This window comes from Erpetoichthys calabaricus, chromosome 15 (genome assembly GCF_900747795.2).
Source record: "Erpetoichthys calabaricus chromosome 15, fErpCal1.3, whole genome shotgun sequence".
Taxonomy (NCBI): Eukaryota; Metazoa; Chordata; class Cladistia; order Polypteriformes; family Polypteridae; genus Erpetoichthys; species Erpetoichthys calabaricus.
Window position 1 is genome coordinate 55096963 of NC_041408.2, and position 9976 is coordinate 55106938.

Sequence of the window (9976 nt, forward strand, 5' to 3'; positions counted from 1 at the left end):
ACATTGACTCTGCCCATGTTGCTTGGAGGGGATACGCATTAATTAAATAGAGTGAACACCAGAAGAAAAAGCTTTTAGAAGAGGTAGGGTTAGATCTGCTATTTGCAAATTGTTTGGTTTCACCTGGGATTATAATTCAAGCTGTACAACATCTAAAGATAAAACACATTACTGCATATGAAGAGGCCATCCAGGCATGTGCAGCACCTGCAAAGTGCCCACCTGCTGCCCAGACAATACCTGTCTCCGCTAAGCAAAGTTCCATAAAGTGTTTGCTGTTCTGCTGTATACCATATGAGTGGATAAGCAGTAAGTGGAAGGAGATAACAGCTGCAGTGACTTACTGCATTGCACAACACACTTTTGCCTACTTAACTTGCACCCTTAAAGCACTCATGCATTGTCAAGGGTCAAATGAATGCACGAACAGTAATTCAGATCACCCCAGAAGTGTGACATCCATGCAGCAAAAGCTCTCATCCACCATTTCACGTGGTCTCTGCTACTGAAATGTTATAAGCAGGAATAAAAACAGCAGCCTTCATTATTTTCATTAGGAGTGCCTAAGTTATTTTTTTTTTTTAAGGTTTAGTACCAATCTCTGACATCACGTTACTTGATCGGCCCATTCTGATCTCCCAACCAACCCCCCTTTAAAAAAGTTTTATACTAAGCTTCTGCAAAACCAAATGCAGAGCAGCCTTATGTTCTATATTAAAGTGATAACTTTGGTATTTTTATAGTTAAACTAGCAGCCAGTGTTTCTCAAACAAAAGTTGGTCACAAGTTGCTACTGTTTGTAATGGTAGTGAGTCATGAAGTGGATCTGTGCTTTGGCAAACACTCTCACTCCCCCACGTTGATAATCATACTCAATTACACCCCCCCCCCCACTTCTTGCATACAATTCCTCAAGGAAGCTCCAAACACCACCACCCCCAAACCAAGGGGTACCATGCTCTGATGGTTTGCCAAAGAAGAAATCTCTAGTGGGTTGTGAATATACTTACATGGGAAATATTGGTAGTGGATCACTACACCAGAAATGGTAAGAAACACTGCTATACATCACAGCTGTAGGATTCTTTTTGTTTGTTTTTTATCTTGTGTGAACAAGATTTTACAGGCAAAAGTAAAATCCTGAGACCACAAGTTATATACTATGCAAACAATACCTGTATGTTGTACACAAAAGATATGCAGCAGACTCTTAGAAGCTCAGTTACTTAAATGCTATAGTGAACCCGACCATAAACGTTTCTGATTAACTGTTGATGACAGACTTGGGGTTTAAATGAGATTCTAACACCTGCAAAGGGGTGAGATGAGTGCCCCTGTGCCTGGAGGGCCAAATGAACTGATGTTGAGGTCTTCTTGTCTCTTGATATACGAGTGCTTAAAAGAGAACAAAGTCTGGTCCAAAGGATGGAACTATATCCAGTAAAACTACATCCACTAGGGAGAAAACTGAGAAGGGAATCTGTTCTCTTAGGGGCTGGAAATGTAAGAGCCAATCCTCAAATGTTTAATATTAATGTTATGTGACAAGCGTAGCTGCCACTCAACCCGACACAGAGAGGCGCAGGAGACACTTAGAAAAACACAAATGCTTTTTATTTTCTTCACTTCGTGGGAAACGCCTTCCCCGTTTCCCACAGGCACAACACAGTCCCACTAAGCACAAACACACACAACACTTTTCTTTCTTTTATTTCTCCTCCAATCCTCCTCTGCAAGCTTCATCTCTCTCTTCCCAACTCTGGCTCACTGAGTAGTGTCTGCTGGCCCCTTTTATAATGCCCCTGGGAAGTGCTCCAGGTGCTTGATGATGTATTTCCAGCAGCACTTCTGGATTCGGTGGAAGAACCACCTATAAGGGCTCAGCGGTTGCTGCAGCACCCCCTGGCAGTGCCCACAGATCCCAAAAGGGATGCACCAAACTCCATCTCCCATGGAGCCCTGCGGGAGTCCTAGGCTCCGTAGCAACCCGGGGGGCTGCAATCTAGAACTCCAGGGGAGGTAACGCTCTGGCCACGCTTGCTGCCAGGTCCTTCCAGCTTGGAGGCATCCCAGCCAGATAAGGGCCCCAGCCGTCCGCCACAGTTAGAACTGCTTACTTTCAATAATAGAATATCAGTTTATTCTAATTAATAATAATACTAAAAAAACATTTTATTTATATAGCGCCTTTCCCATGCTCAAGACACTTCCTTGGAATATGGTATAGTCTTTCACCCCCTGTAAGTTACTAGGAAATAGAAGTTTCTTTGCTTTATCTGTAAAACGAACTGCTTATTAAGCCAGTTAGAAAATAGTCTCATGCGAGCACAGACAGTCAAGACAAGTTTACAAATAGGAGATTGGATACAGTTTCTGGACCGCTTTGACATGAACATTTGAAAGTAAGACTGTATGACCAAATTTAGAGAAATGAAGCAAGATAAAAAAAAGCCTTAAACAGAACATTCCTTAAACAATAACTTAAAAAAAATGATATTAAAGAAAGGTTCTTTTAATTCTTTGTGGGAACTCTTGATTTGAATTTTCTAAAACTTTTAAAACAAAATTATTTGAAAACATGTCATACTAGTGCCACAACTGTCCTATGAAGCAAAAATCATGTCAGCTTTTCCACAAGAAGAGATACATACTGTTGTTGCTACCTTATGGGATTTAAGCTCTGGAAAACTAACGGAACACCAGCTTGCCAACCAATATATACTCTACAGTCTCAATGACTAAGGAAAGTACAGATGGTTTACAGATGATTTACCTATTGTTCTGCAAGAGTGAACTTTGAGCTGCAATATTTTTTGTCTTGGTAAATTACTAGATAATTAATGCACATCTGTTATTCTGTCTCGCACTGAACTGCAAAGTCTGTGACTTATTCTCTCCAAACTGTCCTTTTTATTTGTCCTTTATGTGGTTCAGGAGAGAGCATTTACATGTAACAGAATTGACTCCTGTCCAGAGCTTTCTTCAGTAGAGCACTGACTCTCCGATTTGCAATTGCCATTTTATTATGTTGAATTGAAGTTGAATTATTGTGGTGTAATATCAATTACAAGTTGGTTTAATGCTTACATGTGGGAGAAAATATTATTCTGCAGAATCTAAATTGCCTAGAAGAGTGCACTAAAAATGGTTTACATCTGGTTTATGCTGGAGAGTTAATAATATACCTTGAGTTTAACTGTGGTTAATTCTATAGTTTACATGATTGCTCGAACGGGTAATTTAAAGATATATTTGGGTACCACATTGATCAAATGAAACCAATGAAACAAGAGAATTCTTGTTAAAGATAAACTACAACTCTGAAACTGTTGTATTGCTATTTAATGTAATAATTGCCCTTTTTAAATCCTTCTTTACTTAACAGAAGTATAACAAACCCAATGTGTGTGGATCTTCACTCATGTTTTATATAGTGTGTTAAGGTATTGAGGTGTTCACTTAATTTTTTATTCTTCTATCTGAAGTAGGTGTGCCTCACCTACTGCTGCTGGGTATCTCAGTAAAGGAGACACAGTGTAAGTCATATCCACATTCACTACTACCACACTTCAGGTCATCAACATGACACAGACTATACTTATGTATGGATCAAAGGTGGGATTGCATTTGCACGATATATTATTCTGTAGTGCACTTCTATAGCATAAATACTGTGTGTTTGAAAATTATTGTATTCTGTTCTCTAGACAAAGTCTTGTATCTTCTCATTATTACAAAAAATTAACTTGTACTTCCCACTTGAGTGGTAGAAAACGCAATAAGTACATTTCCCCAAATTGTACCTGTGTATCTCTGCCTCAAGCAGCCCTTCTGAGAGGGCTTTCAGTACTGGAGGAAACATTGTAACATGTAACCATGCTGCTCTGAAGCCAGATACTGTGGACAAACCGGGCTGTCACACAATTTGAAGTTTCCTCACTAGAATTTTACAATTGTTTTGCTTTTTTTTATATCTTTGTTCAATATTGGACAGACCTTGAAGTTAGTAATTTGTTTACAAATGTTATAGGTTTGGGCTTTTTTGCATCTTTGGGAAATATATGACAGAACTTGTTTACAAATGCTATTTTTTTTTCCTCTGCAGTATATGACAGAACTTTGGATTTTTACACTATAGTGTAGTATGTTAGATTTTTGCTCTTGCTTGTGTGCTGCATAATTCACGTTACAGCAAAGCAGTTTATGTTTATCCAAACTGTAATGTTCATGCCCCGTAGTTCAATTATGATTAGTATTTTATTCCCTTTGGATTCATATCTTGTTTACTTTAAAGGTAAGTGTCTGTGTAAAATGATCTCATTATAATAGTTTTGTTGGTCAGTGTAGTTTTTTTGTGTAAATCCTGTAGGGCACTTTGAAATGGTTTACTCATACTTGAACTGTCTGATCTCAGTAATACTTTAACTGGTGATTTTAATGTTTTGTGTTATTTTACTTCAGTTTTAAGTAAATAAATAAGACCTGACTGTTTTCCTTAACTGTTGTTTCCATTAATCTAATTAAGACCAAGCTAGATCAGTTAGACTTTTACAAACATCTTTTTAAAGGATGCAAAATATCATCTAATTATTGTTATTGTTGAAGTCCCAGAAAATATTGAGATATAAATTTTTTTTTGTCAATATCGCACACCCATACACTCTAACCAAATTCAGGGTGATGGAGGACAAGGGACTGGCATCACTGGCAAATAGTAAAATCCATCCCTAAACATGCACACTGCCACTCAGAAAGCGCTAATTTTTAGTTATAGAGAGAGGAAAGAGAAGTTGGGAGCATGCACTGATTACAGAGCGTTGACGCACCTCAGCACCACACAGTGTGAGGTTTTTTTTTTTTTTTACAGTGGCTGGAGTGCCAATCCTGCCATCAAGTTATAGACAAATGCAAAATCCAGACATACAGTAACTGTAACAATACCTCAATTCCTAGGATTTTTTCATGCTTTATTGCATTAACAGCATGGAACCATAATGTTTTTAACTGATTTTTTTCCTCACTCAACACAAAGTATCATAGAATATTAAAGTGAAATAACTCAAGATATTTTTCTAATTTAAAATAAAACAAAAGTAACTGATGACATAAAGGTTTACCTCCTGTCTTTGACACACCTAAATTTCGTCTGAAGTCACCAGCTCACTTCTCTAAGTCACATAATTCCTTGACTGGGATTGACATGTATGCAGTTGAAGTGCTTCATATGCTTTCCAAATAAAATATATCTGCATTGGAGATCTTCATCTGTGTGTTGGAGCATTTTAAATGAAACATAAAAAGTAACAAACTTTCAAGGTTCTTGAAAAAACAGTCAGGGCAAATATAGAAGAATGGTTTCAAGGTACTTAATTCCATTATAAAAAGGCAAAGCACTGGATATACTTCCTGTGACAGCTGAGGTAGTTCACTCCACCACAAGAACAGCAGAATCAGTTCTACAAACCAATTATTGTGTAGTTTGGATCAGCAACTAAATATGAGAAGAACAGGGTACAACGAATATCAGGACTGATGAAAAGATCATTGACATTAGTTGTCACACCTTACAAGACCTGTCCAATACCAGAGTTGTGAAACGTACAGAGAAAATCAGCACCAACCACTCACATCTAGGCGACAATCTCTTTGACCTTCTTTCATCTACCAGGCATTCTAGAATAAACTGCACCAGAATGGAGAGCTATAAGAATAGCTTCTTTCCACATGCCATTAAGCTCATAAATGGTTAATATCGCTGTCCCTATTCTGGATGTCACCCCCCCAACCTTATCCCCCAAGTATTTTGCAATATTATTACATATAGCCGATGCTTAATCATTCAGTATTTCTTAAACTGCCTTGCACTGTGCAGGTTTATGTTTAAATTCTTGTTCTGTATTTTGTTTGGAGTGTTCCTATCAATTGTGCGTGTATGTTTGTCATGTAACTATACCTGGAGATTCAAAAACTTATCAAAAGTATAGAAATATTGTTTAGTATTTATTCTAACATTTTAAAAATTAATGCTAATTTTGTGTACGGATGCACTTCCATGGCTCAAGTTGTAGCCCTGTTTCCATCCACTCATAAGTGTTAATAAGATGGACATCTCAGCAGTGTGGGAGCATTCATCAGCACATATAAATGGCAAAGAGAGAAGCCAGGGTGGTGTCTGGAAATACTTTCGCTTTTGCAGCTAATGGGGATGGAAAAAAAAAATCACAAGATACATGCAAGACTGTACGCAAGTATTGCAGGACAAAAAATTTAGAGAGGCATCTTATCCATATTACTAATCGAGAATGGTAAACCAGAAGGCACGGACGCAGGTACACGGCAATGGACCCACAAGACATAGTGCGCAGGCGCCTAAAGCGCGCGTCTCATAAACCGCAAGTGAAGTCTGATCCACCGCGAACGAAGGAGTCACGACTCAAAAACGAAAGAGCTCAACTAACGTAAATAAGACATGAAGCAACAACGTGCCCATAGCCAACAACTAACGACACAGCCACACAGAAAAGAGGATTCTGCACTGCACCCCAGAGTCAAACGGAAGACACTACGGAGTCCGCAAAGGTCCACAAAGATAGTACGGAAGGCGCGAGAAAGTATGAAAGGCGCAGGCGCCTACAACGCGCTTCTGAACTAAACGTCCACACTACACAGCATGGTCCGGGTAATGAGAATAAACGAACTCTCCGTATTAAACGTACGGCATCCTCACACGTCCAAACCATATAGCATATGTGAATCACATTACAGTGATGCATTATTAACAGTACAACCACAGAAAATGCTCCGTATTAACAGTAAGTGCAATTATCCATATTACTAATGGTAGACAACGGATAACTAATGGAGTCACGGTCACGGCTCCAAAACGATCCAGCTCAACTAACGGAGCTACAAAAACGAGCCCGCATGGATAAAACAAATAAACGTAGGCGCCTACAACACGCATCTGAAATCGCGGAAGCAAAACTGTCTGGGCTCCAAAACCAAACAGCTCGACTAACGGAGCTACAAAAACGAGCCCGCATGGACAAATACAATGAACGTAGGCGCCTACAACGCGCGTCTGAAACTGCGGAAGCAAAGCAGGCACGGGTTCAAAACGAAAGACCACAACTGACGGAGACAGCTGGCAATGGCCCATACTGCTTTCGCTTATGTGGACAAATATTACATCCGATTGGAACAGTGCACCCTGAGCCAAATCACGAATGCAAATATGCACAGATCTATGTGTTAGATCCAGATGACGCGATCTATCAACGAATGAACCTTCCTGAAAACAAGCAATGCACAGAGCTGATAATGAGAAACGTCGCTGAAGTCATAAACAATCACCCATTAGCTAAGTCTATAAAAATGCTACATGAGGTTGACAGAGAGGCCAATACAAAAGCAGCAGCAGATGGTGTAGCGCCAACTACAATTGCTTTAGTGTTAATAAAGGACAAAGAACAAGATCCAAGACAATACAATCTTCCCATCGTTAATGAAGTTGCAATTGTCTTTCAAAGTAAAGATGGTGAGCCTCCATTTGACGGGGATATTGTCCTGCATTTACATCCTGATGGAACCAACAAACCTATCTTCCAACGCATAGACATTTGTTTTCCAAAACTTGATACTTTGACATACCCCATGTTGTTTCCAACTGGCCAAGAAGGATGGAGTGCTCTCATTTCCAGATATAAAAAACATCAAGCACAGAAACGATCATGTGTATCCATGAAAGAAAATCTCTCCTACAGACTCTCTGTAAGAGACGAGTTTAATCCATTACTCAATGCAGGAAAACTAACTCAACAAAACATAGTTGACGTTTATATTCGAGCGGAATCTCATACATACATCAATGTATTTTGGGTTACCCAACACCAGGGGTTGGCGAGAGAAGCCCCCTAGTTTTTAAATAAAACCTAAGCATGAGTGTTATCCCCATTAAATAAAACAAAATGTCATTAACAGAAAAAATAATAATCTGGTTAACTAAAACTAAAATAAAACTGAAAACTAGAACTAAATGAAAATGGGGAAAAACAAAACTATTTTTTACTATTTTAATTTTGAATGTTATCACACCAAGTCTTTGTGCATAATATACAAGTGTGCAGAATAATTATTATATACAGGGTGAGTCAAAATTATGTTAACACTAGTGGTACTGCTATGTATATACTTATATACCATTTTTGTGAACAATCTATGTACCACATATGGTACATGTGTTGAACATGATGGTGAACAGGTTGCGACATTCCTGTAAATCATCTTGCACCTACGAATTATGTTTTGTGAATAAATTGTTTCCGCCATTCAAATGTTAACATAATTTTGACTCACCCCGTATTATTTAAAACAGTAGTACATTTGGTTAGGAACGAGCATTAATGTATGTGCAGATATCTGAATCTGTGAGTTTCATTGCTCATTTCGTCCATCTGTCAGCTCTCCCCTTCCAGAAGTGAGAGTGAGTACCAAAGCCTAATCGCTTGTCAATGACTTATTCTGTGGATTTCATTGGTCATAATTGACATTCACAAATGCTATGCCAACAGCAATATAGGAATAAACTGAATTTAATTACTTGGTGAAAACAGATATTTAGAAGGCAGTAAAGGCTTCAACTCAATGAACAATGTAGAATTTTAATGCGTGATGTCTTGCAAACAATACTGACAACGTAAGGAGTTTGCCCCCTGACAAATTATTTGTATTGGGAAAGCAGGCAAGGAAAGTATTTAGATTGATCTTGAGAGACTCTGCAAATGCCCTGGCACCCTGATTTAAATGTAATGAAAGACGTAGCCGACCGCAGTGTAAAGTGCAAACCACTAAAGAAAGTGTAAAACTGAGGTGCTAAAACAGGGTAAAGGCAAGACTGCCTCCTGAAATGCAACTGTTACACGTACGACCTGCGGAGCCTCCTCAATCAACAGTGGGTAGAAGGTATCAAAATTTGCCGCCACAGAGAAGTAAACGGACTACTTTAAAACAAACGTCAACCCTCCAAAGGCCATACGGAAAGACCATTTCGCCTCTGGGATCAGTAAAGTATATCACATCAAATTCAAAATTGGTATAATTTTAAAAGACATTTCCATATGAGAACACTAACATGACGTTAGCAAGAAAGATGCTACACAAATAAGACCGTTCTCTCTATACATAACTAAAACGATGACCTTTCTCGAAATGTGGTGATTTAGGAGTAGCACTGACCTGTTCACGTCAGGTGTGGTGGGCACGAAAACGACGAACTACACTGGAAGTCCATAAACGAAGCTGATCGGCCCACCAAGTCGTGTGCTCATCCTCGAGTACGGTGCACAGCCAGCTTCTCCCGACCGCCAACAGGATCTCAATCGCCAGCTTAGTATCCGCTGCGTTTAAACTAATTCAGAGTTAAAATAACATGTTCATTCCTTCTTTTTCCACTTTCATTTTCTCTCCTGCTACCAAACCGCTTAACTCTCTTGAACTCAGTTTCAATTTCCCTAGAGTCACGTCACCACCAATTACAAAAAAGGGCAGGCTATTGACCAATCGCAAAAGAGGCTTTTAACAAATCCCGCCCCTACGGGGGACACGACCAATAATATCCACTTGCAGAGCCACAGCACCATACCTCACAGTGGGTGCTACTAGACACGGCACAATATGATGTTACGTCTTTGTAACTGCAAATACCTGTACATTGTATATTGAACAGGAGCAAGTAGGGTGAAATGACACCTTTTATTGGCTAACTAAATACATAATTTATTTAGTTAGCCAATAAAAGGTGTCATTTCACCCTACGTTCTCCTGTATCAATCTATGGCTAACACGGTAAAACACTCTGCTATGAATATATTGAACAGTAAGGGTGAGACGAATACAATTGCGTATTATTATTATTTTTTTTAAATAATAAAGATCAAAGTTTTAAGTTATGTATAAGCAGAGGTGACAATAACTCATT

General features: G+C 38.9%; 1 protein-coding gene across 1 annotated transcript in view; it reads right to left on the bottom strand.

Moving 5' to 3' along the window:
* Nucleotides 1-9514, bottom strand: part of LOC114665731 (interferon-induced, double-stranded RNA-activated protein kinase-like) — a 120444-nt gene extending 110930 nt beyond the window's left edge. Inside the window, exon 1 of the mRNA XM_051919651.1 lies at nt 9235-9514. The gene's annotated coding sequence lies outside the window, so the exon portion shown is untranslated. The remainder of the gene's footprint in view (nt 1-9234) is intronic.
* Between the last annotated feature and the right edge of the window lie 462 nt (nt 9515-9976).